The following is a 26,847-nucleotide window of genomic DNA, read 5'->3' as shown; positions in this document are numbered from 1 at the left end:
TAGCGTCAGTGAGAAGGATCCATGCAGGTTGAAGGATCTGCCTTAGCAGATCCTAAAAGGCACTATTCAATTTACTCAGAAATTAAAGTTCTGCTACTTTTCTTTCAGAAAACCCAAAGAACTGGTGACGCCTGACTGCCGATTCTTTGGATAAGGAGTGAAATGAAAACTGTAAAATGTAGAACCATTATCTATACAGCAGTGGAAGTCCTGGAGAATTAAAGCACTCAGCAAGAGTAATAGCCTGAAATACAAACGCAGGTATGTGACACACTGTTTAAGAAGATATTTTTCAAGAACAGGGAATGTTGGAGAAAATTAGGGGTTAGAACAATCACTGTTATATGAACACTCTTGACTGAACATGCTTCTGAGAGGTTTGAATACAATTAAGCACGCAAGAAAGGCCATGTCCTCCTAGTATGAAAACACCCTTCGGAGTAATCATAATTATATACTTGGTGCAGAGTTATTACACTATGTGGTTTCTCAGAAATTATAAAAGCAATTAATAATTTCCAAAATAGAAACTTCCAAAAATGTGTTACCCAAAAATCCCTGTAGAATTCCCATTCATCCTACAATGACAGCTTGTTATGGAAACAAGTATTTTACACAGCATGTCTAAAACGTATGTATAAATTATGTACCTTACACAAACATTAAAAATAAATCAAGCACTGAAATTCAAGAAGCTGTGGTGAAAGCTCTTGTGCTGCTAATTCTTTTTTTAATGTCTAACTGTAAACAGATGCCAGAGGTCTTAGCATTTGTGGTCATTTGGTGTTAAAGAACGTACTTACTTTTTACTGCCTCCTTATCATAATTTTCTCTCCTGTAAGACATTACCCTTCCTGTCTTGAACTAGGAGAGGCTCATACATGCTAATGCATCTGACATCAGTGCCAGCAGAGAGAACTATTTTTATGTGGGAAACAACCTGGTTGTTGAAAAAAATACACTCTACTTTTCAGGTTATATCTGATTATTGATTTTTTTTTTTTGTCTTTACACAGGTTAACTGTGATATCAGCTCAGGCCAGTCAGCAGAGCCATTGCCTCTAGTAGAACTATTCATGTCCTTCAGTGTGATTTGAAATTCTTTGTTTGATTAAAGATACGTATTTTATGTTAGTGCTTATCTTGAATGTAGTGGTTAAAATCGCAGATCCTGCAGTCACTCTGAATATAGAACTCAATGGAAATAGTCCATTTTGAACATCTAAAGGACTAGGACTGGCGTTTGCCTGCCCAGACGGATATATTGTGTCAAAGTACTATTCTGTTATTCTGTATGCAATATAATTGCAGTACCGTTTATATGAAGACCATGCAGTCATTAAATATTTGATGAAGATTGTCAATTGGCTGCATAAAAGCAGCCATGCTACTTCAGAGCACAGGACCCCATAACACAACATTCTGTCTGCAGCAGTGGCCACAGGTAGATGCCTAGGGAAAAGGTTATACTTTACCCGAATACCTTTCCAAACTCCAACTATTTTAAACTCAGGAGATTTCTTAATACTGTTGTGAAAGTACCTAGACCTTAGTATAATAGAACAAGGCACATATCAAGGGCGCTGCTGTCCTGCTTCTCCAAGATCAGAAAAAGAAAACTATGGGGCAGCCTAAGTGCACAGAGGAACTGTCAGACTGCAGAGAAATAGTCTGAGACCGGCTGTTGCAGCTGTCAAGTCTAGCATGATGGCTCAGCTCCAAGGACTAAATTCCTGATGCTGTAAGGCAGAAGAACTGGGTAAATAAAAGCCAGAAACCCCAAGCTCTTTCTATGATTGTTATACATGCATAGGTTTTTGTACCAGTGTGCACAGGAACATGGTTTGTCCTGGCTCTCCCCATTTTCCTCATTTCATAAATTCAAAAAATCATGCAGGCTTCCAAGTAGAAGCAATTTTCCAGTCTTTATCTGAATCCTTCCCTGCTTAATGCCTGGTCTGCCCAATAACGGTCTGTGAAGAAAGGACTTAGGTTAGCATGCCAGTGCCTGGATCCACACGTATACGCTTCCAGTGAAGATGTGTCTGAAGACAGACCAGACAGTGACTATTTCTGGTTTCTGTTCCAATGTCTAGGAGAACGTGACTGCGAAGATGCCTTGAGAACTCTCAGAGACCAGCCTCCAGAGCTGTTTTCTGTTTCATCAGAGTCCCTCACTGCTGGAAGTGCAGCTGACCAGTAAAAGGCTACAGAGACTGCTCAGACACCACTTACAAAGGACCTGGCCAATCTTTTTGTGGCTGGCATGTGACCCAGAAGTTGAGACCAAGTCATGGTATCATATACTGACGTAAGGAACCAGGTAAAGATGTCAGCACACTGTACAGTGACACTAGGGCAGCCATCATACTCTTTATATAGATCTTCTGGCAGCAATGATGGCAGAAGTCTACCTATCTCTAATGGTCTTTATAGCATTTATAAGTCACATCAACTTTCCTTAATATCCTGGGAGGCCCCTCTTCTTTTGGCTCATCTGATCTAGCTCCTTACAGACTGTGACAACATGTAGGCTCTGAATTACTGACATCATTTACTGGCCATGTAATGGGCTAGATGCTGAGAGTGATGTTCCCTGCTGAAAAAGTGGTAGCATAAATAAAATGCATCGGAGACAACTGGTCTCAAAATCACACATGGTGCCTGTGCAGCAGTTACACTCCTCAAGTTATATGTCATCCATGAAACTCAGGAAGACAGATCATGGGTGTCCTTTTGCTGCCATTCAGCCTCCCCTCGAATGTTTTGCCATGGTGGTTCTCTGCAGCGGCATGCCGCAGTATGGTGTGATGCAAACACAAAAGCTTGCTGTTCCAAGCTGTTTCCAGCCTTTGCAGCTGCTTCTACATCTCCACATCTCAGGCATACATTGTTCCTCCTCACTCCCAGCTAGATTTTGGTCTGTCTGTCCCCAGATTGCTCGGACCTTGGCTACTACACAAGCTGTCCTTACTTTAGTCTCTGCTTTAGTCACTGTGGTTTCACTATATTCCTCACTCAATTCCTATTATGGAGTTTCCCAGACCAGCCTCTCAGCACCCGCTCTAATCTAATCTTAACGACTACTGTCAGCCTGTCCAATCCCACTCTCCAATTCTTGCATGAGGGCCTGGACAGTAATGCAGAGCATGTGGGAGATATCAGGGCTCTCTCACCCATTTCCAGCGTGGGGGACTTACTTGGTTCCAAACTGCCTGGGTGGGCTCGTCAGTGAAGCCTTGGTTGGAATTAAGGACCTCTAGATAAAACAGTTTTAGACAACTGCCATAAAGGAGATGAGTAGTACCGCTTGGGTGAGATGTTTAGGCTGGCAGACGCAAGCTAGAGACCTTCCCAGTTGAATGGTGAGTGAAGTGCACTGGGCATCAGGAATGCTGCCTAAGGGAGAAGGAACAAATTGTGGTCTTATGTTGAGCTAAGAGTTGATGATAAGGAGGTTAAATTAGCACTAATAAGGTTCAAACTCAACCACGTTTCCTTGTTTGCTTATGCTGAGATAGATAACAAAGTCCAGCCTTACTAAAGTCAAATTATTTCACACTTACTTTATTCACTTATAGAGTAGGCTAGCTGATCTGTCAAAGAATGGTTGACTTGGTGTGTTTTGACAAGCCCATATTGTATGTTTCTTAGCACCTCATCTTTTAGGTGCATACAATTTTATGAAACAAATATGTTATGCGCTTTCCCTTTCTATAATTTCACATTCCTCCTTTCCTCTCTTTTCATGATAGTGTAATAAAATTGACCCTGCATCAGGCTTACTGTTCCAGCATTGTATTCAGGCCTCTTCTCACCTTTCCTGTCTCTACATTTGTGGCTAACTTCCACAAATACTAATAATCAGGGGATTCTCTGAATTTTCAGGTGAGTTGCTAGATTGATCACCCCAAAAATGATGTGATTTCCTTTTTTTCAAACTGTCTTCTTAAATCTACTTCAAGTACTGGGCCTTTTGCATAAAATGGATTTAAGACCACTGTACCAATGCTTAACTCTGCTGTTTATTTATTAAAGACATTAAAATTAACTGAAAAATTCCCTTTAATAAGTACCTTGACTTGGAGCTTTACAGAGATACAGATTACAGCAAATCAGAAATCTTGGGATGCTCATTGTGATTTTCTAAGAACGAAAACCACATATAACTGATAATTTCTCTATGCAACATGTTACTGTTATCCCTGAAATGCTCCATTGTACTTTTGTAACAAACCAAACAGCAAAGAGACCTGTCAACTAGTTCAAAAGTATGGACAGTCCTTGCTCAGTCACAGTTAATGAAAAATTCCCTTTTAATTCATGTGAAGCAGGATTTTGAGCTCTAGTTATGGAATATCATTGGCATTGTAGAATAAAGGATTTTTTATTGTTTTTCTTGTCTTTCAAAACAACTTTGTTGCCAGTCAGCTATTTACAACACAAGTTCAGAGCAGCAGTTTTGTTATTAAAGTGGTGGAAAAGAAACAAAGGCAAACATAGAAGTGTAAAGAAGTGTAGCCAAAACCTTTTATTAGATTAACCAGGAAATAGGCCACATAAAAGATCTTTATTTTAAAAATGTATTTTTTCCACAAAACTAGCCACTGATGTTTACTGATGATTCACTCCAAATATGAGCTGCATTTGAACTTTGATGACAAAACACCCAAACCCGGCCCACACCTTGGCCAGCTCTGACCACCAGCAATCACGTGGAAAGAGATCCAGCCACCCAAAGCAGATCCAGCTGTTTCCACTCAGGCATCTCCCAGTTCAGATCTACTGGGAGAAAGTGTTGCTGGTCACTGATTTTTAGCAAAAGACCATTCCTGGCTCAGGAAGCACTGCTTCCTTTCTCTGTCCTGGGGGAGGCACACAAAGCTAAGCTGGTTGACTTTGCCCTGGAATAGAGTTGCAATGCTCATATATCCCAGTAGTGAATTCAGCTCAGAAGTGAGGTCAAGCTTTGTCATCTCCTGAATGAACTTGAACCCTGGCTGGGATCTAATTTTGACAGTAAAGAAAAAAAAAAGTGGGGGGGGAAGAACTAACAAAAAGAAATTACAGGGGGAAAAACACATTAAAAAAAAAGAAAAAAGAGAAAAAAGGAAATGAAAGGGGAAAAGAGAAAGAAAACTAAAAGAAAAAAACAGTCTAAATGGAGTCCTATACTTGCCCCTTTTCCCCTTGACTTGACAGCTGTGGCTATGCACATCAGTGGGAAGAGAGGCTCAGGCCTCTGCCAAGCCTTTTTGTGTTTTTTTCTCTGAGATGACCTAGCAGTGAAATGACTATTAGCATTTTCTCTGCTACAGTCTCCCTAGCACTTCCATGAGACTCACCCTGCTTTCACTGCCTCAGTGAGCATAAATTCTTCAAAAGCTATTCAAATCAGTATGTCATAAGAACATTGTGTTGCTGGAGAAAAAGTTAAAAACTTACCTTTCCTGTAATACATCTGCCCATAGACTCTTGCTCTCTCTAAGGAACTGAGGCATTTCCTTAAATCTGGCCAGGTATAGATCTCCATTCATGGGCACGGACTAGGCTGAGATTTGGGCTTCACTGTTAGGCTGATGCAAATCAGAGACATTCTTTAGACATGTTGTTCCTCTCTGGTGTCTGAAGATCCAATCCTATTTTAAGAGGCACTAGGGTTGCATTGGCATTACTAGGTGGTGCAGAGCAAAACAGAAAGAACTAGAGTTTGATGTGTTGGAATTCCTTATGGTCCTAGCACTGCGTATGCACATGGCGTCTTTACAAAAAAATTATATTTGTGTGAATATCTGACTGTAGGCATGCACCGCACGTGCATGAAGAGGTAATGTTGCAGGTGAGGTGAGTCAGAGGCACTCTTATGAGTGACCACAACCTTGGATCCACCAGGAGGGGAACCATTTCCCGGCACAGCGGTCACACACCCTGGCACACCCTGCAAGACTCCAACTCTAAGTGCAAGGCAAATTCAACCCCTCTGGTACAGTAAATCAGAAATGTGCAGCCATTCTTCCCCTAGAGTGAAACAGTCATTTTGAGTTAACTTCACATTAGCCATTTAGTGTCAGTAAAAGAAAATAACAGTTCCTTATCTGTTTCTCCCTAGACTGTGGGATAGGAGTAATCTATTAGAGGCCTACCACAGCTAATGGTTTTCTCTTTAAAGTTAGTGCAGCCACAGTGACCGGTCTGTTGGGAATATAATCCCAGCCTTTGCAAATACTTTTCTTTTCCTCTTGATGGATAACCAAGAGATACATTATACTCCTCCAGCAGTGTTGCTCAGTAGGAAAAACATGACTATGCAGAGGCATTAGCTTCATTTTGAATTAATTCTCAACAAATTTGTTTGTTTGGAATTCATGTTAAAGTTGTGAAAATATGTTCTTTTGGTCTACAAGTGATTACATCCTTTCCAATTTACACAGAACCTGTCACTACCCTGACACCAAACTAATTTTTCTTAATGGGCTCAATCCAATGTCAGTGAAATCAATGAAATGCATTTTTCATCAGTCTTAATGGGATCTGGACAAGGGCCTCTGTTTCTAAATAAAGCCAAATACTGGGCTGATTCTGTATGCAGTTATACCCATGTAAACTGGAAATCAGCCAGTTGGCAACTTCTTTTTTCTTTCCTTCCTTTCTGTGTTTTGCAGCAGAAAAAATCCCCACTGTATTAGGGTGGAAAGGGTAGAAGAGAAAGATTACAAGGATGAAACCACAGTTCTCTTTTCAAGTGATGTTAGAGTTGATCAGTATGCCTCAACTCAAAAGAAGCTTTATAAATTATCCTAAGTTCAGTGTCTTGCACAATTTGCAGCAGCCTTAGGGTTGATATGACTTAAATTCAGCTGCCCACACACTAAAAGAGACTTTTCTGTTGCTGACTATTGGCTAAGTATAACAACACTCAAACTATAGCACTTACATGGCACCTATGTATGAGGCAGAGCGAATGTGAAGTAAAGCTATCACATCTGTTCCGTTCGCCCCTTACCCTCGGGACTTCCCTTCATTTATTTGCTTTGGCAAAGTAAAGAGATTTTCGCACGGTCTCTGGCATCTCCGTGTATCTAGAGATACTATAATGCAATCCCTGAATTTGACATACAGGTGGATTATGATAATGGCTTACACAGCAGACAGCTTTAAAAGCAGGAGAGACAGTCTGTTTAGTTTTCAAATAATGGCAGTTTTCTACACAATTTCTCACATACAAAAATGACAGGAAAACCCCTGTGGTTGAGAACATGGTAAGCATTGCCAATGACCTCGCTCCAGCTACCTCAAAAAAAGGGAAAAGATGGTCCAGTGCCTGGTAAAATTTCCTTTCTCCTTTATTTACTGCCAAAATTACTTCTCATCTGTAGCGAATATTTAGTTCTCATGTTTTGCATCTAGAAAGCTTGATAGTAAGTTTCCCCACTTTATAAATTTTATGAGATTAATCCATTAGGCTGATAAACAGTAGTTTCATTCCCTCTCCTTCATTCTCTGAGTTCCTCTTTGAAAAACTATGATTGCCATAAAAAATCTGATGTCTCAGAGGAAAATAATGGCACTTACATACCCTGTATTGGTAAGTCTCTCCCATATATGAAGAAACAGAAATCAGTTTTGACTGTCTCTTGCATAACGTGCAGCTTATACAATGAGGAGTGGTAAAGAGTTTAAAGATAGCCACTTACAGGAAAGAGGATAGGATAGAAATCACATGTAAAATGGAAACTGGCGTGGCAGATGAGCAGGCAGAGAAGAGAAAGCCTCTGAGGCAGGCAGGCACCGATTAATCCTGTAATCCTTTCACTCAGCAAAGAGGCACAAACAAATAGTCTCTGCCATCCTTAAGAATGTATTTCCACCGACAGATCCTTCCTGTATTGTCCCACATTTATCTGTTAGTGTTCTCAAAACACAATGTGATAAGGGCCTGTTTTCAAACAGGGATAAATGAAATAAGATAAAAGTAAGCCCCTAACTCTTCCCTCACTGCTCTGTTCCCTGCTTCTGTGCTAACAGGCAACTCCTGTTGGTTTCCATGGGAGTTGTAAGCATTGGTAGAGCAACCAGAAAGAGTATACACAGAGGGAATGACCTTTTCTTCACCACCTTTCATGGCCTCACCAGTCCTTTGTGTGGACAACAAGAACGGATTTTGTTAAAGAAAGCCATGCCTGCTCACAGCGCTGTTCAGCTAACTCCCCTGACGATGCCTGGCACTGAATGGCCGGTGTGCAGCCCCGTCCTCTGGACGGGTTCAGTTCAAGCCTTCCAGGCTCTAGCATATCCAGTTATGACATTTCAGGGACAAACACAGCTACATTTTAATAATTTTGGAAACGGGACTGCGTAAGGGGCTCTGCTGGAATGCTTACTAGTGAATTATAGGGGTCAGAGCATGTTTGACAAGGCTCCTAGAAATTTTTTTTCAGTTGTGTTTCAAAGGATTTTAATAATTAAATAAGTGACAGAAACATCAGTATGAAATATCAGTTGTGGGATTATTTTTTTCCCCTGGGTATTAATCACTAGTTAGATAAACTCTAGGGAATAAAGAATACATACCTTTCCCAGGAAGGGAATGAGAAAGAAATTTGACAGAAGCACAGTTTACAAATACTTTTCAGAATATCTACCTACAAGACTGCAGGCTGAGAAAAAATTCTCAGGCAGTTGTCATGATGGTGATAAGATATGTCGTTGACCTACAAAATGCAGTGTACTGGTTCAAGTTACCAAATTTTCTGACTTCTTTCTTGAATGGAATTAAAGAGAAACTAGACCCCAATTAAAGATAAGTCCTACTCAGGCAAAAACCATTATTGTTTGGGCTGTCAACCTGGGTGACGGATTTTCTCACTTGCAAGAGTTTTGTTACATCAGCCAGTTTAATTCTTCCAGCGATAATTAACTTTTTAACGGTGTTACTTTTTTTTTTTTGAGCCAGTAACTGTTTCTCCTTGATTTCTAGCTTATTTCTTTTGCTTAAAATTAAAAACCTTTTGCTTGCTGCTAGGACTGAATTTGGCTGCACATATTTAATAGACAGTACATATTAAATAAACACTACATATTATACCAGTATGTTTCCAGCCTCTTTCTTATTTGGGGCATTACACTTATCTTTTCCTCCTATTCAGACCAATGAACCCTCCTTACCTCTTCTTGTTTTCCACTGAAAAAAAGAAAGTGATGAATGATGCAAAGCCTCACCAGTGACAGAACTCTTCCATATGGAAAGACTATGTCATTTCAGTGCTTTCTAAGCTAGGAGGTAACATTTTCAAAGCCGCACAGAGAATTTAGCTGCACATTTTCTGAGTTTTATAAGCTGAAAGAGTTTTTGAAAGATCACAGTGATGGACATACGCCTTACAAAGTCTAATTTTTCATTTAACATGATTTTCTTTATTCAAAAGCTTATAAATTCTGAAGAACAGCTTCTACTGATAGGGGAATTTAAATCTCATTTTATCTATACCTTCCTGATTATCTTCAGTTGAGATCACATCCACAAATAATAAAAGAATTATTCAGTGCTTAAATTCTATTAGAATTAGTTCTTTTTAAATGAACAAAAAAAATAATCCAAGGTCACTTTTATCCTGCATGCATTTTAGAGATCCTCATTGGCATAAATCTTTGAATTTAAATTATTTGAAGCCAGTAGATAAAAATATAATCTGTTATAGTGGAGGCTGGATGACTTTGTAACCTTGATAAATAGTGGTGTGTACTGAGCAGTCCATCCTGGTATTCATTATTGGTCTTGGACTTCACGCCAAGCATAATCTTTAATCCGAACTGAAATGTTGTGAGGGACTTCAGGGAAATTTTGCCTGGAGTCCTTTATAAGCAAGTCCCAAAGGAACACCATGAAAGGAAAAGGATGTGAGAAAAATGAAAAGTGTTGCCAAATTCCCATCACTACTGACTAAAATTGCATATATTCCTGATATCCATGCACACAAGTACTCTGCACTTCCCTACTTTTAGTATTGAACTCCTGCATCATTGTGCTTACACAAGTAATTGTTATTTACTTTCCTGTCCCAAAAGAAGAAAGGATTTTAAAAACGAGAATAAATCTGTCAGCCAGGTTTTGCCTCTACACAAGAGACATCGGCCACATGAAACCTCATGACAGGTTACCATAAAAGCTAAAAACAAACAAGGATTACTTGAAAATGCAATTGCTCAATATACCCAGAACTGCCAGCAGCAGTTTCCTCTTTAGGCTATTGACTTCATAACCTTACCCAACCCTTCAGAAATTTCCTGGTCAACAAGACTTTTCGGAAGGTTTGTGAAAAAAAAAAATCTTAAAAAAAAGCATTGGTTTTAATCAGTTTCCTTAAGACTGAATCACTTCACAAGAACTCACACCAAACAATTGTAGAAGTTACTAAAAGTAACCCAGTTTATCCCTGTAGAGCAATGAAGGCAAACAAGCAGACAGGAAAGCTTGTTGGAAATAAACTCTATGGACTACTAACTTGAAGGAAGATTCAGATATCTATTGAATATCTGTATTGGAATAAAAGGTATCGTATAGCTTTTTTTTTTTTCTTTTAAGTAAAGGTTTCAGAGACACTTATTGGTATAAAGTAGGTGAAATATTTCAGGCTGAGAGGGTTAACTCTTCATGAAAGTTTGGGTCATGCTTATTCCTTTTCTCATTGAATACTATATTTACAGTTCTGAATATCTAAATCTGTAAAAATTATCCTCAATGTAAAAGTATAAAGTGCATTTTTAAAAAGTGTATTCAAATCAGAGAGGTAAGATATTCTGTGAGAATACACTGACTCTGCATTTACTGCTGTTAGCATATTCCTATCCTTGGTGATGACCTTGGGAGGTACTTACATGAACAAGTTCAGACACACATGTAAATATTAGCACTACTGGACTATGTGTCCGTGAAAAACAGAGCCCCACCTCACGCCTAGTTATAGTTAGTGATTAGTATTTCAAGGAGAGACAGGAATTAACAAATAAGCATCCAGAGGATTGTTAAGGATGAGATGAGAAAGTTGGGCTCCCATCTAAGAAATGATGCTGTTATATTTTTGTTTACAAAGAAACTTGGACAGCTGGCCTGGCTGCAACCTATTTTAGAGCTTTAAGGCACATAATACAAATCATATCCACAATTTCAGACCTAGGTCTTAATGAGATCAGCCTTAGGAGGGTACAATGAACTGGTCTATATGGAACAAGACACAGGAGTTATCTTCTATTTAAAATGTTTAAGTTATTTTTAGAAGTTTTCCTGTTCTTTAATGAAAACTGGCAGCTCACATTTAAATGACTCACAGGTTCTTCTTTCCAGATTTCAAAACTGTAAACTCAAACAACTGAAATCTGACTTTAAAAAAACAAAACGTCTATCGCATAAAATTTGCCATTAGAAGTGCTTGTAACCGAAATTGTCTATGATGGCATTATTCTCTTTCGGCAGAGGCTTACGGGACTCCCTCCAGTCATGGAAGAGGCCTCCACCACAATGCATAGGCACACGATAAAAAATGCACCATCCTATGGTACTTAAAGTCTAATGAAGACTAAGTTTCTTTTTTGGTCTTTTCCTATTTTTGTAGGCTTTTGAGGGGATTGCAGAAGAGCCAATAACTCACTAGTGTGCTTCATGAAGAGCTGAGAGAGCAGATGATGCTGAACTTCCTTCTCCTCCAGAGGGTCATCTGTGTGGATGCTGACATAAAACAGCATCAAGCCAGGCCCTGGCTCCCTGCTCAAAGTCAGGTACAAGCACATGCAGAAACATTCACTTTCTACCAAGTGCTCCCAATTGCTTTTCCTTTTTTGCTTTCTTTTTTGTTTCCATATGGGAGTTTACTACCTCTTATTTTGCTTGAGAGAAAAGTTAGGATCTTTCTAAGGAAAGAAAATAATAAAATAGACATAAAGCAAGACCCTACCAGCAATTTTCAAACAGAACTAAAGTTAAATTTGTGCATTTCCGTTAAAAGTGCATGATTTATTCTGACTCACGCAGGGTTTAACAAATCAAAACTGTTAAGTATGCTCAGAAGACTTTATATCACTTAAGAGACTCAAGTCCTGTGCTCACTTTTTCTAGGATTTTCATTTTAACAAATATTTGACGTGGTTTGAGAGCACAAAGCAATTTCTTCCTGGTATTTCACATGACAGACATAGCTAGTCTCTCTTTCTGACTTCTCATTCTTCTCCCGACAGCGGGGATGGCTGCAGAACCATCAACCCTGAGAGTGCTGGCAGAGCTACAATAGGTGCTGCTCCTTAAAACACACTTTGAAAAAGTTTTGTTTTTCTTTAAACCTTAAGGTCTTTTTCTTGCTGCTTCTGCTCTGATAGCCTATTGCAAACTTCCTGTCTACCTGCCACAGGCATTTGATTATAGCTTTTCCACCCGTCCAAAGTATAATGAAATTCCTGCCCTGAAAGCTGGGGCTTGTGAGATGAAGGAAGAAAACAAGCTATTGTTTTCCTGCCTGGAAGTGGCTGCCGCCAAGAACAACACAGATTCCTCTGGTGCCACATCTGTCACCAGCAGTCACGCTCCTTCCTATGCCACGCTAACCGCCTTGCGCTTTATTTTGGAACAGGGGCCTCCTCGCTGAATAACCGGACAGATGGAGTCAGAGGGGCAGCCCCGGCTGCAGGAGGTCGGGGAGAGCTCTCTTGGCAGACCAGACTGGACACAAACAAACAGGAGCAAACAGATGTTACACAACCACAACTTTTCTAAAATCATTTTAGCAACACAGAGGAACCTTGGCAGTCCTCAGGCATTTAAGCAGTCAACCTTTCTATAAACAAATACATAATTTAATTTTAAATGTAATTTCATTCCAGAGTTCAACTTCAGGTTGTTATCACACAGGCCTCTTCCTCAGGGAGATTTGTTCAAGGATCATTTCTGAATACACAAGAAGCAAAAGAGGACAAAAAGTTCACTCGATCCCAGAAAGTACAGTTCTATTTTGAATAGCAAACCATGAATGGGGGGAGGACCAGGACTTTCTTTTGAGAGTGGTGGATTGAATGGCAAGCCTTGTTCTATAATTAGGTAAAACATTCCCCGCAAAATTCTTAATTAGCCAGGAAATTCATGCTCTGTACTCTTACAATTCTCCATTGCAGACTCAAAAATCTTTGAGGATTTGAATTACAAAAACTGACAGAGTACAATAAAACACTGCAACTAGAGTAAAATATCATCAAATATGGCAGAGCAAATGCGGTATAGAAGCTAAGGAGTCATAATCCTTCTCTCGCTTACATAAACCAAACATGTTCCTGCTAAGCGAATTTCAACTTATAGACCCAGTGTTAGAAATGCAAGATTCTGTACTAATACATGTCCTTCTCCTTTTTCTTCCAGTTCAAGGGCACCACAAAGACTGAAAAATGTCTTGGAATCAAAAATGGGTTCAGTCTCCTCAGCAAGGAATTCCTACAAGATACCTTATCATCTGCTGAGTCAAGAGCATCCTCGTTTTTCCTTTACTTGCCTTTTGGAATGGAATCTCCTTTGGGGCAACTAGAAACAGAACACTGAAGCTGAGACCTGATACCAAACCCCTTAGGGTCAATAGGCAGTTTGTCTCCGTACGTGGCACCTGGCAGCAACTGTCTCCAGAATCATTAATTCTCCATAGGTTAAATTATCCTACAATGCAAAATGACTTTTACCAGGCAAAGTTAGAAAAGAAGGAACAGATTACAAATACGACTAGATTAAAACAGCATGAAAGGCATCATGGAGATAATTTATAAATTTATGCTCAAATTAGGTAAACTATCTGAAGATTGTCACATCTCAGCAAAATTCTTCTTACTCAGTACAAATGGTTTTCAGGGCCAATTCAGGCATGTCCCAAATAGGAGCAAATGTATTTTCTAGTTATTTGAACAACTTCATCCAAGAAGCGGGGAAAAAAAAATCTGACTGCCACCTCTGCTTCTTCTGTTAGTGCTTTGTTTTTGAGTTTTGATAGCATTAACATGTAGTGTATAACCTCATTCTTTCACCAAGGGGTCAGCACATAATTGCAATCATATTTTACCGCTTCCCTAGATATACTGCGTGAATCAATATTGCTTCATCATCAGTTCTTTTGGCAAAATTAACAGAGATTCAGACAGGACGCTATAATCAGGCCCATAACTGTGGCTATAAAGGAAGGAAGTCTGAAGACATCTTTAATGTATCATGCCAGCTTCAAGTTGTTGTGAGTGCAGTAGTCTCACTGTAGTTAAGTTTGACTTGGAGCAGAGCAGATCAAAAGTCATCTCCCTGAATATTGGTCAGTGCAATTAATACCCTCAGATAGACTGTCATGTAGTATTAGTTTCCATAATATGTTTTACTAGGCAATTCTAAGGAGGTTCAAAGTTTACATTTAATTTGAAGCAGTGGGCTTATTTGAAGTTTACTTGAATTAGTCAAAGGTCGTGCAAACTGATGTGGGCTAGAAACCTGTGGGAACAGCCTTTCATTATCTCTCCAGCATTTATGCCACATTGCTCTGCCACAATTACAGTATGTCTTCCTTAAGGTTTTTCAGGGTAACAAATTATATTCTGAATCTAAGGATGGAAATGAAACAAGGTACAAAGAATATGTTTAAAAAATAGATTTGAAACCCAAATTATGCCCATCGATAATCTCAAAGGGTATTTACAGTCATGTAAAATACATATAACGAAGTATCCCCAGGCGTAATCAGAATTAAAACCTACATTTACTTTTCTGCCTGCATGTTAATCTGGTTAGTATAACAGACCAATCTGAGAAAGTAAATTAGATTTTCCTGACATCACTTCCATCCACAGAATTAGTTTAACAATATAATCATGCCTACCAACACTTCAAACTAGGAGATGTTTCTGTTTCATGCCCTAATAATGATGTCTAAGCCAAAAATACCACGTGGCTACAGCCCTTGTAGGATTTGGTGGGAGGATGAATGGGGAAATTCCCATATGAGCAAACAGTTTGAACGTGAAGCCACTGACATAGCACTTCACTGCCATACTTCGGAATCCATTCAGATGTCCAGTTCTATAGAATCCCCAAAATATCAGAGCCATTCCCCTTGATGGTATTGCCCTATAGTGGATGTACTAGAAACTTCCTGAGCTACCAATACGAGCTCAGTCTGAAACAATGCTTTGTTCTCAGTATAAGAGGGAACCTATAGACATTCAACAGCACATTATAATGAATCACTCATATATCCTATATGTATCAGTCTAGTCTATAGGAAAAAAAAAGGAAGCAATTTATTTTGTATACATAGAAAAGAATGTTTATGCATCATTTAAAATTTCCCATCTGTTTTCAATTTCAAAATGCCAAAGAAAGATGCATCTAAACCAAGGTCTCTTTTTTTTAATCTTTTTTTTCCCTGAAATGGAGCTGGTGGCGTCTTTTCTGTCCAAAATGAATTCCTAGTTCTTAGGAAATTGTTAGGAAACCTCTGATGGAAAAAGAAGGAGACAGATTTCTACTTTGAGGCAGCAGCAGGTTTGCTAAAAAATAACGTACCAGAATGTCAGACTGAGTATGCTTTTGGAAAGAACATTTCTAGCTTAGAAAGAGGTCATGTTAAAAACAACTAAAAAAATGTACACATTTTTAAAAGCCATTCACACTTATTTTGCTCCCAGTCTTTCTCCTCATTCTTTTTTGGTTTGTTTGATTGCTTGTTGGTTTTATTTTTAATTCTGAATAGTCACGTATATAATTGATGGCAGATCAAGATGCAGTTAATGCTAATACATTTCTTGTTACATCTCTAAAGAATGAGTATCAGACTCCTTTTAAACATGAGAGGGCTCTTTTCCCTAAGGGAGCAAAAAGCAGGGCCAGTTCATATTAGTTATGATTCTATTCTGGCAAGAAGTTCAACCATTTCACTCTGGACGTCTCTTTCTAGCTCAAGTAATAAAGACAGGTCTGGAAATCCAATTATTGTCTCTTGTCTGAGATCTTGTAAAGAACTTAGGAAAGGTTTCAATGACAAAGAGAGACCCAGAAAACGTATTTAAAAGGTTTTATTTTTACAGTTTATGCTTGTATCCTTACTGTTTAGAGTTCGGAGTTTAAGTGATGTGATTACCAACATAAAAGAACCGTATGTTATGACTGTTAAGTCAATTACTCATTGATTTATTTTTTTCTGGCTACAACACCAGAGAAACAGCATATAGGTTTTCTGCGTTCTGTTTGCAGCTCTGGTACCGCTTGTATCTCCGTCCAAAAGGCAATGGAAACATAGTTATGTTTACCAAGAGAAAATTATAAAAAGCTTTTAAGAATAGGGAGAAATAAGCATTATTTCACAAAATTAGTTTTGGCCACACATATATCTCTTTTGCTTTTATTCTTTCTGAAATGAGAGTGAAGGCGTGTGGTAAGAACAGGTGTAGAAATGCAGGTTTTTAAAATGGGTATGGAAGGCCAGTTTCAAATCACAGCAGGGAAAAATATCACAACTGAGGTGCTTGTTCAGTCAAAACAAATAGGCGCATTTTAAACACAGAGAATTTGCAGGAGCCATTTCATACACAACCTGGAGAAAAGGTCAGTAGACAAAGAAATTCAAAGAAATACGCTATGCACAAAAAATATAGGAAGAGCAAATGAAGGAAAATTCACCATATAAGTAGACCCCTCTGACTGAGGTTTGTTAAACATCTGAAAGTGCTTTGGTAAAACATTCTGTGCCAGGGAAGATAATTTATTATGTAGACAGAATGAATCTATAATTTGGACTCAGATATTGTGATGAGGATATGCAATATGAAGCAAATGCAAGTATGCAAATTAGTTCACAAAAGCTACCCACAGCCATGGCTTTAGTGATTAGACAATTTGCTTGGGCATGTAACTAGCTGACCACACACCATCCACTGTTCAGTGCTGCCATCATCTCTGCTTTGTTGGTTAAGAAGGACTTATCACCCAAGTATTTTCTTACTAGTTTTCTTTTTAGGGGCACTGACTTTCAAACCAGAGACTTCTTGAATGACTGTCATTTGCTTTTTAAAATGAAAGGGGAACAGTGTCAGTGCTCCTTCTCCCAAATGGTAGAAGTCATCACACCTTCATCTCAAATCAGTGATTGCAGGTAGAGCCAGTTTAGAATATTCTGTCATCAAGGTCAAACTTTATGAGGAGAGGACCAGTTTTAGCAAGATATACAAAGAAGGAAATCTCATAAGAGAATGTGCATTTCTATCATGGGACACTCCAAGTCCAGGCCACTCTGCTGGGAAGGCAGGCATACAAGTTCAGGTATCAGGTCTGTTGAGCTGCAGCAGAAGACCTGTACACATGTCTCTGAGATCACAAGGAAGCATCCAGATCCTTAGGGTATGGGTTCCTTCAAAATCTGGTGTTTCAAAAAACAGTCTCCAGAACACCCAGGCGTAGGACAGGAGGCTTGCAGATTTCTGAAGCAAGAAAAAAGACAAATAAAACCAGACACACCAGGAAGGACAAGTCCAATGGGTCACCTTCTGCTCATTTGCATACCTAGGGTTACTCACATGGATGGATGCTTGGGTAATAATCAAAGACAGACATTAACCAGGCAAAGGAGCCTGTACTGTGTCAGAAACAGATATTTGTTAGTATTTGCACAAAACAGCTCAGCTTCAGAGAATTATGGCTTTTAAGCAAAAGCTACTCTGGCAGGAGACTCCTGATGACCTATAGCCGTAACAAGGTTATTTGCAGCAGTCCCTAGTGCCAGTGTTCACACAGCCAGCCCTCCTCACTAGAGAGGTTTACTGCCATGTGCATTTTGTACAAAGCAGACCATCCCACAATTCTGAATCTCGAGGATTCTCAAAGGGTTGAAAAGGTATTAGAAAAATACCAGCAAATGCTTGCAGAGTTGTTTAACATAAAATTTAAATAAAATAAAGTTATTCTGATTTATTTTTCAGAATAAATCATATTACACAATAGACGCGATCTTTAGATCCTACCCATCTTTTTGGCCCATATGAAGGGAAATGAACCAAAAAGAAAATCCTCTATAAATGTATCCAAGAGTTGTCCACTTGTATGGCGCCAAGAGGCTTAGTGCTGAATCCTGTCATAACGCCACTTAACCCATTCTCCCTGTTTTGAATGGTGTTCAGGCTGGCATATACATATCACGGTAATATCCTCAAACAGGTTACCTCACAACATTGTCAAACATCTTAGTTGATTTTACTTTTATATTATTTATAAACATTACTATGAAATTACATATTCTGTTATGTTATGAGATGTTTTTCACATTATCCTAAGACCAACAAAAAAAATACACTTTCAGTTTAGAGAAATAAGAAACATTACCAACATCAAGAGAGGGATGCCCAGGAAAGAAGGAATGGAGATTGATCTTATGTAAGGGTGACTGAATCTGCAGGTTGTTGTTATTAAATTGAACATCTTAAAAAAGAACAAAGGTGTGAGAATATGGCAGCAGGACTAATATGTGACTACAGAACTAGAGAATAAGAGAGAACTAGGTGGTCTACCAGTAATCTAGTACCTGGCCATAAGGCAATGCCATTTCCAGGCTGAGTTTGGTCAAAAGACACCACGTAGGTGCTAATGTGAGTCTCTAACTCTCATTAATCTTTCAGCTCCAGGTCTCTCTATTTATCGGCATGTGGGGTGGGGGAAGTAATCTTTTACTAACGCATACAGCAGAAGAGGTTTCTTTCTAACTGCAAATTACTTTTGGGATCTGCTTTTGACTCATAATATGAGTAAGACTGGGAAATTCCAATATTTTGTAACTTTCATTTCATTCCAGTGACCTGCAACCAGAAATTCCAGGAAAGTTCTGTATTGGAAACTGTGTGGTGTTTGAGAACACCGTGCATGGCAAGCCAGCTGGACTCCCTCAATTTTTTGTTCCCTGACTGAGCCCGCGTGTCGGTTTGGGCTTTCAGAATGGTTGCTCACAGGCAGAGGTGACAGAGTCTCTTTCTCCTCATGTGTCCACCTACTCCTCATTTCCACAACAAGCAGAGAGGCTGAACCTTAACGCAGAGCTACTTCTGACCTGCTGCAGGTTACAACTGAAGGTGAACACAAGCTGGCACCAGTTTGCAACGTAACCTGCCTGCATTGGTGAGACAGCTTTCCGATTCCCAATCTGAAGCTAAGATATTAAAAGCTGTAGTCAGGTTTTATGGCTCTCCAGCATGTGAACACAGCCTGGCCAGATCTGCTTCAGACCTCTGGGCCATGGAAACCCTAAAGCCCCTGTGAAAACATCAGGGATATGTATTGCTATTGCCAATCTGCCTGCCTGGCAGGCCCTGTAGGAACTCAAGTAACTCTACCTACTTGATTAAAGTTCAGGAAAGTGTATGTAGTTTCATCAAGAAGAAATTAGGAAAATTGATTAATTTTTGTGAGAAAATATCAATCTATCTTAAATGATAGTTAAGTACCTAAATCACGTTTGTACCTCTCTTTGAAATACCGGATAAAAGAAAATTTGGTGTCTTAGAAGCATTCCCTCAGCTTCTGTCAGTTCTCCCTGAAACACCTTTTCAGTAGCATAAACAGTGAGCTGATATTTAGGCAGATGAGCTCATTATTGGCTTGTTTTTTTAAGAATGACTGTATCATGTGGTAGCTATGACACTGCTTTTCCAGACTTTCATCTAACCCAGTTTTGCTTCTTATTAAACTGCGAGCACTTTAGGACCAACAATTTTTTCTTTTGTATTTGTAGTTACATGTGTTTTTTACATAATAATAATAATAATAATAATCTCATATATACCGCTGTGTTTAGTTTTGTGTTTTTTTTTCCCCAAACAAGAGCATCCAATACACCCTCCTGAACAGCAGTATTAGTATTAATTATGGAATATTAATTACGTGTAGCTCATCTCAAGATTCCAAGATATGGTTGCAACCATTCTGATTAAATCTATCCCACAATTAGAACATAATCTGGTGAGTGGCAAGAGGTTAAAGAGATGATAATTATTTATCCTACACTGTCTTAAACTAACTTTGGAGATATGCTTCAGTCAGGTTTTTAATTACTATTTCCCTTAACTGATCTCTATTTCCTTAATGATTTTGGCTATGTGTTGGCAAAATTTTCTGATGGTGGAGCTGGGGGGAATTATGAAGAAAAGAAAGAATAGCTTATTCTACATGAAGAATGATTGTGAGGCTTAGAAAAATAATAGTGAAATGGAAAATAGTATGAGACAAACTCAGAGACAGAGATATTAATAAGAATTTCTGCTGTGAGCTTATTAGGATTAGGCCTATTAGGATCTGCAACACAGAAGAGATCTGAATAAATCAGTGGCACTGAGGACTAGCAGTTTATAAGGTTTCCACCTAGATTTACTATTTCAAGCAGTGATGGAGAAGTATTAAAGCAAGTGAAAATCTCCTCTGGAATACTGTGGGCAATGTTCCAGAAAAATAATTCTAAAATACAGCCTTCAGGTAAGGGAGGTCTCGATGATGCAGGAAGTCTCTTCTAGGTATGCATTTTTATGCCTCTTGGCAAACTTCACTGCATAATTTCGTTATTTAATCTTCATGAAAAGCCAGAAAAGCAGGGAAAAATGCATTTGGCCTTCTGACTTGAGCTAGGGAGCAGGGAACACTGATATTAAAATAACTCCTTATTTTCCTTATGCATCAGTTTCCCCATCTGGGAAATAACAGTTATTTTCTCAGTTTTGTAAACGTAATTATACTAATTAAATACTCATCAGTCTGAATGATGAATTAAGCATCCTTTGCCTCTGTCCGATATCATGAGTCATGACTGTCTGACATTACAACTGAAGGAAACAAAACCATCTAGGTTTAATCTAGGCACTGGCAACACCTAAACTCACTATTGTCTCCTTTTACGAGCTCTTGAAGTGCTTCAGGTGCCCAGGGCACTGCTTCTGTCCGGGACCACTCTGGACTGGGCAGAGTGCCAGGCTCCCAGGAGAACAGTCAGGAGACTAAGTGTTTCTCCAGCAAAACTGGACCGGGCCCAGTACACAGAATGGTTTCAGGGGATTCCCAGTCCACACCTGCAATGACTCCTTTCCAATATGAAACTACAGAAACTGTCTTGTCAGTGCAACGACAGCACCTCTCATCTGGGCTTAGAGAATCAGGAGAACCTTCAGCTGAAGTCCTGTACTCAATTCCTTCCATGTCATCAGAAGCTGTAAAGCACATTTTACAAAGGAGTATTTAGTGACCTGTTTGGGATTTATGAAAAGAAATATCAAAAGCCTGTTGAATACCTGTCACTGTGCAACAGATGCAAGATTACATGAGAGAAAAAAAGCAAACAAACCAGGAACAGGATTCTGCTACCGACTTGTTAGGGCACTGAAGAGAGAAAACAGAGTTGGGAAATCCTAGTTTGATGTTTGTCGTTTCCACTAAACTCTAGCAAGAAATACTCAAGTAGGGGTTCAGTATTCCCTTGTCCACACTGAGCAATGTTAACTAGACTAGGGGAGCCTATGCTTCCTTCCCCTCATCCAGTAAAACTGGGATTTGCTACTAAACACTAATATCACTTTAACAGGTCGCATAGAGAACATCTGATCCTCACAGCCTCTCAAAGGAAGAGATGTGATTAGGCCACCATCAGCTTGAGAATATAATTAAACCCAGATTTTCTGTTAACTAAGTACTCAAACCACTAAGCTGGCAGCGGAGGGGCTCCCTGTGGGGCAAGACAGGGCAGGCACATTCATTATGCCCAATGTGTGGGTGATTCACATGGTAGGAGGACACCTCCTGGTGCACCGGGGGGATCTAATATATGGAGACAAAGAGCCTGAAAGCTGGATGATGCAGTGCCTGTTTCCTTCAGCCCTCACCCAGAAAGTATGATAGGGTAATCTCTTGAATGAATGGCCAATTCATTAATCATATGACCTTTTTTTGCAATTTTCCAGGCATCCTTCTGGAAATTTTCCAGTCATTGGAGCATCTTTTTATCCCCAAATACCACAACAGATTAAGGTGATTGAAAAATCCTCTCTGCAAAGTGGGAGCTTATTTTTAGAAAAACCTTCAGATGTCAGCTTTAGTAAGTACATGATGCCTGATCTCCATGGTCACATTGTGATGTACCTTAAAATGACCTGCTAATCAGACAAAGTATTATTTTTAGGAGAAGATTCACAATGGAATTGAGTATTGCAGCACCTGTCACCTGGTGGTCTTTACAGCCCTGAGTTAAGTGGAAAGGCTCCCATGCAGGATACCTAAAAAGAACCGCTACATAAAATTTGGATTCTCGACAGTGTGTGTTCTGAGAAATAAATTGCCATAGATAGCTAGGAGGTAAATCCACAGAATCACGTAAGATTTCCTCTCTGCCTGTATATTATATGTCAGATAGGTGTGTTTACAGCTGAAAATATTTTCATAAAAAGAAAGTCTTCTTAGGGCCCAGAATGTCTTTGTTTAACTGCACATGCATTTAAATGATAGATGGAAGGGCAGTTGCTTCTACTTTCTGCTCAGTAACTCAGTGGTTACTGCCACCATACACTGCACAGAGACCCAGGTTCAGCATGTTTCTCAGCCTTACTGAGTTTTGATCTATGCCTCCTACTACAGAGCTTTAAATATTAGGCAAGGCTTTTTTTGGCAAAGCAGTTTTGTTTTTTTTTCTCATGAAGGTGCTCTTGAGAGGCAGGTTCAAATCCATATTCTGAACTAAAGGGCTTGCTAGGTATTGTGAGAAAGGGGGCACCAGGACACCAATTTTTTTAATTGTCACTCTTTGAGTCCAAACCAGCAAGATTCACAGCACCACAGTCGGTCATACAGCCAAAGGCAGGTACTGAGAGTGTAGGATAACAGAGGTCATTCATCATCATAAACCTTCTCTTTGCTGGTGAGGCAGCTGTGTCTTTGGGCACTCTTTTGATGAGTAGACATTTAGTAGAAAGCCTCACTCTCCTGATTTGCAGGGAATCAATATATTTTAATATTACCTTAATTTGGAGGGCCAATGTGATCCCAGTTAATTAAAATTTGCCAGCTGGCTGGATATGAGCCCTCCTCACTGCACGTTTGTGTTATATTCTGTTTGTAAATGTGCATTGGGACACATCCTGTCCTCATTTCACAGCTATAAATAGAACGATTCCAGCTTTTTAGTAGTGTCAGTGAAAACAAGGTTCCTCACTCTTTCAAGGGTCAGATTTTAAATGGCATCTTGTACTATTGCTCCTCTCAGTTCTGTACACATCTGCTGAATCATGAACCTGAGCACTTATTCTAAGATACTGTTCTTGCCGTCAGCCCCTAAGGCTCCAAACAGCTCTACCTTCTGTTCCTTGTTGATTTTATATTCCAGTCTTTTAATCAACATGCTATGTTGTACCACATCATACGCTCAAATTTCTGTGAGGCATTTTACATCAACACTATTACTTTTAGCAACGAAGTGTGTAATCTCATTTTAAAAAAAAAAGGTCCAATTAGCCTGTCAAATTCTATCTGCCATAAACAGTGCTGAATGATTTCAAATAATGGATACAAATATAATCACCTTTAGTTCTCTATTAATTTATCAAAGTTGAGCTAAAACATCTTTTCTGATTTTGATCATTCTAGTCCCCCTTTTTAAGTAACTGGGGATTTACTGACAAGAACTTCAAATTTAATTTGCCACAGGACACGATGTGGCAATGACTATGCTATATCCGACTCCCATTAAGGTGCGGCTAAAATCACTTGCTTTTCCCAGTTTTGCAAAACTCCTCTATTAGTCGAAGCTTTACCAAAAATTGACACAAATATTGACACTCCCTTGAGACAAGTTCCTTGGGTTGGGTGCAAGTCAGTGAGACCTGCTTCCTTAGGTGGCTATTTTTAGTAGCTGCTGCTTACCAGCCTCCTCGGTTACTTTTGGAATACAAAGTATATAATCTCCATAGGAGATGCCGTATTAATACAGACTTTTCATAACTGCAGAAGCATTTCTTCTTCAGCTGATGTGAATATCAGGAGAATTTAGTAGGCTGGGACTTTGCATTTTGCAGCATAATTTAGATGATGGCGAACTAAATTTACATTGGACGGACAAAGCGTATGATTCTAAAATCCTGTTAACAGAGCACTGTGTGGGAAAGCCTAAACTAGAGCCAAACGAGTCAGCTACACACACTAACAGGTACAGCCTGAAGAGCAAAACACTACTCCCTGGTGAACTATCCCAGTGGATGAATGGTTTCCATCTCAAGGAAAGTGCTGGGTTGACCCAATTCTATTGTTTCCAGACTTTTAGGTAATATCTTAGCATGACGCTTCAAAATCCCATGTTGATGAAGTTTGTTCCAAATAAGCTGTTACCTCCCCACGCAGGGCTGCCATGTACCATGTGGGACTGTGGACTGCTCCACAATGGCACTATCGTCGTAATCTTCAAACCAGAGGAACCCGTGTGAGGAGGCACGTTATTAGGCTGGATTTAAGTTGAGCTGGAGCAGATGAAGAACCTCAAGCTATCTGAGAGGACTGATACCTCCTGAAGACAGAATGTGGCACTGCAAAGATATACAAGCTTACGTCCTGAAAGTAGCATGGCCATGCTAGCACAACTTTGCATGCAGATTGGTTAGCCCTTGGTTAATCCCCATACTGATTTCTCTGGAGTGAAATTTTCCATTCTGCTTTCAGTTTTGCAGCTGTTTCAGCAGTTCTTAGTGAATATATGTCAGATGTCACTTGGTGGTTCTTGCACTTCACTCACTTCACTTTCTGTCCCTGATATACCAGGGTTGAGTGATGAGTGACTACAGAAAAGGGAATGTGTTGCTGGAAGGTTTTCATTTTTTTCTTTCTTTCTTCTGAATGTTGCAACCTGCTACACACTAAAATGAACATGTTCACATCTGCAAAGTGAGGAGTGAATGTTTATTTTATATACTGAACACCTGACAGATTCTCAAGTTTATTAATTTCTGAAATATTATATAGTTTATTATATTGCTTATTTTCTTTGTATTGTGTCATTACAAGTTAGAACCTGATTTAATAACCTTGAAAACCAAAATGATATTATTTAGCAGCTGTAAATATTGTTCTATGATCAGATTTACTTAAAATAACTCATAATGCTGCCCTAAGCTATTAATGCACTTTGTCCTGCAAAAAAAATTCACTCTGTATTAGAAAAAAAAACCTACAAATCAAAGCTAACAACCTTGGAAAAAGAAATGGAATGGGTTTGCAAAAAGCATTTAGAACGTTCCACTCTTTCGACATGAAGCAGCTATTCTTAATACCATAATGTTCACATAAGAATTAACTGATACAACAAATCTGACTTCAGTCTGAAACTGCATTAGCAGTTTTGAATTAGCGTGTGCAATGAATAACGTTTTTCTCATCTATTCAATTAGCATTAATCTCTCTAAGTTACTTAAAGCCATATATTAGTCTCAACTAAAATAGCAGATGTTAAAAGTACGTTTACAATAACGGGGTACTTGTAGTACAAGGATGTTTGGCTGTCCATGGTTTGCGGGAAGAAAGAGCACAATGACTGAATGATCTTCTTTCAGTGGCTACAGCAGTCCTTATTTGTTTGAATTGCCCTCACAAACAGCTCTCCCATAAATATGAAGATCTAACAGTGCTGGAAGAATAAATATAACCCATGCCTATAAAACTGGTAGAAGAGATTGAGAATGAGCTTAAAATAATAATTAGTCTCTACTGCAAAGCCAGCACTGAATTCTGTCAGCAGAATTTTGCTGGATAGTCTACTGGCTGTGCTCTGCTGTCTTTACCAAAGTAAAATTTCTACTGCTTTTATAAGGTATAAGACATTGATGGAAAATCTATTCCTATAATCTGCTTGTTAAAACTTACTACACACAAAACTTCTCGAAATATACAAAATACAACAAATGAATTTATATGACAAAACATTTTTTGTAGGCACCAATAAGTACGCAAACATGCAGTTAAGTAGATGGATGAAAAAGAATAGAAATGTGTGAGTCCTGAACGCTGAGGAAGAAAATACAAGCTGGACAACAAAAAAGGTAATAACTCAGCTTCTGTAGCTTTCCCCAGCTCTCAGAATGACCATTCCACTTTAGTATGACTTAGTTGGTCATGGCCAGGTGTGGCACTGAAAATAAAGCTTTCATTATTTCCTTCATCAAAAAAGATCAAAAGCCATTCATCAGGCTGTAAACAGGACAGTTGAATTGAACGCAGAGAACCCACTCTTGAACAATCTTTCTCATTAATTTCCAATTACGTGAGGGACTGAGCACTCTTTCTTAGCTTTGTTTTTGATTATTTAATTAATATAATGGATTAACATTACTCAGTTCAGTGGTTCACAGGATTGAGCAGAAATGTGCTGAGCTACAGAAGATCAAGTCATATTTACTTTATTTAGGCATGAACAGGCTTACTCATTCTATGTGTGTGATAGAAGTCCTTGGGCAGACGAGTTTTTAGGCTCGCATCCAATAGTGTAGTGGGCAGGATTAGGAATCTGATCCTGCAAATCCATTTAGGTTAGCACCCTTTGTGTAGATTAAGAACTATCATCTCAAAACTGGTTTACAATGTTGAAATATGTCCTTGTAATAACATTCATAGTTTGCATTGATTAAGGGCTTCTTCAGGTCCACCCCTGTTCACACAGAAATCATTCTGGGCATTGCTGATGTGCCTTCTGAATGGGAGCCTAATCCCATGAGGTACTGAGTTCCACCCAAAAAGATGCTGACAACTTCGGCGCCTTCAGTTCCTGGTTAAATTGCAGGCCATTGACAGTCACC

This window comes from Phalacrocorax aristotelis, chromosome 4 (assembly GCF_949628215.1).
Source record: "Phalacrocorax aristotelis chromosome 4, bGulAri2.1, whole genome shotgun sequence".
Lineage (NCBI taxonomy): Eukaryota > Metazoa > Chordata > Aves > Suliformes > Phalacrocoracidae > Phalacrocorax > Phalacrocorax aristotelis.
This window is presented reverse-complemented; position numbering follows the sequence as displayed.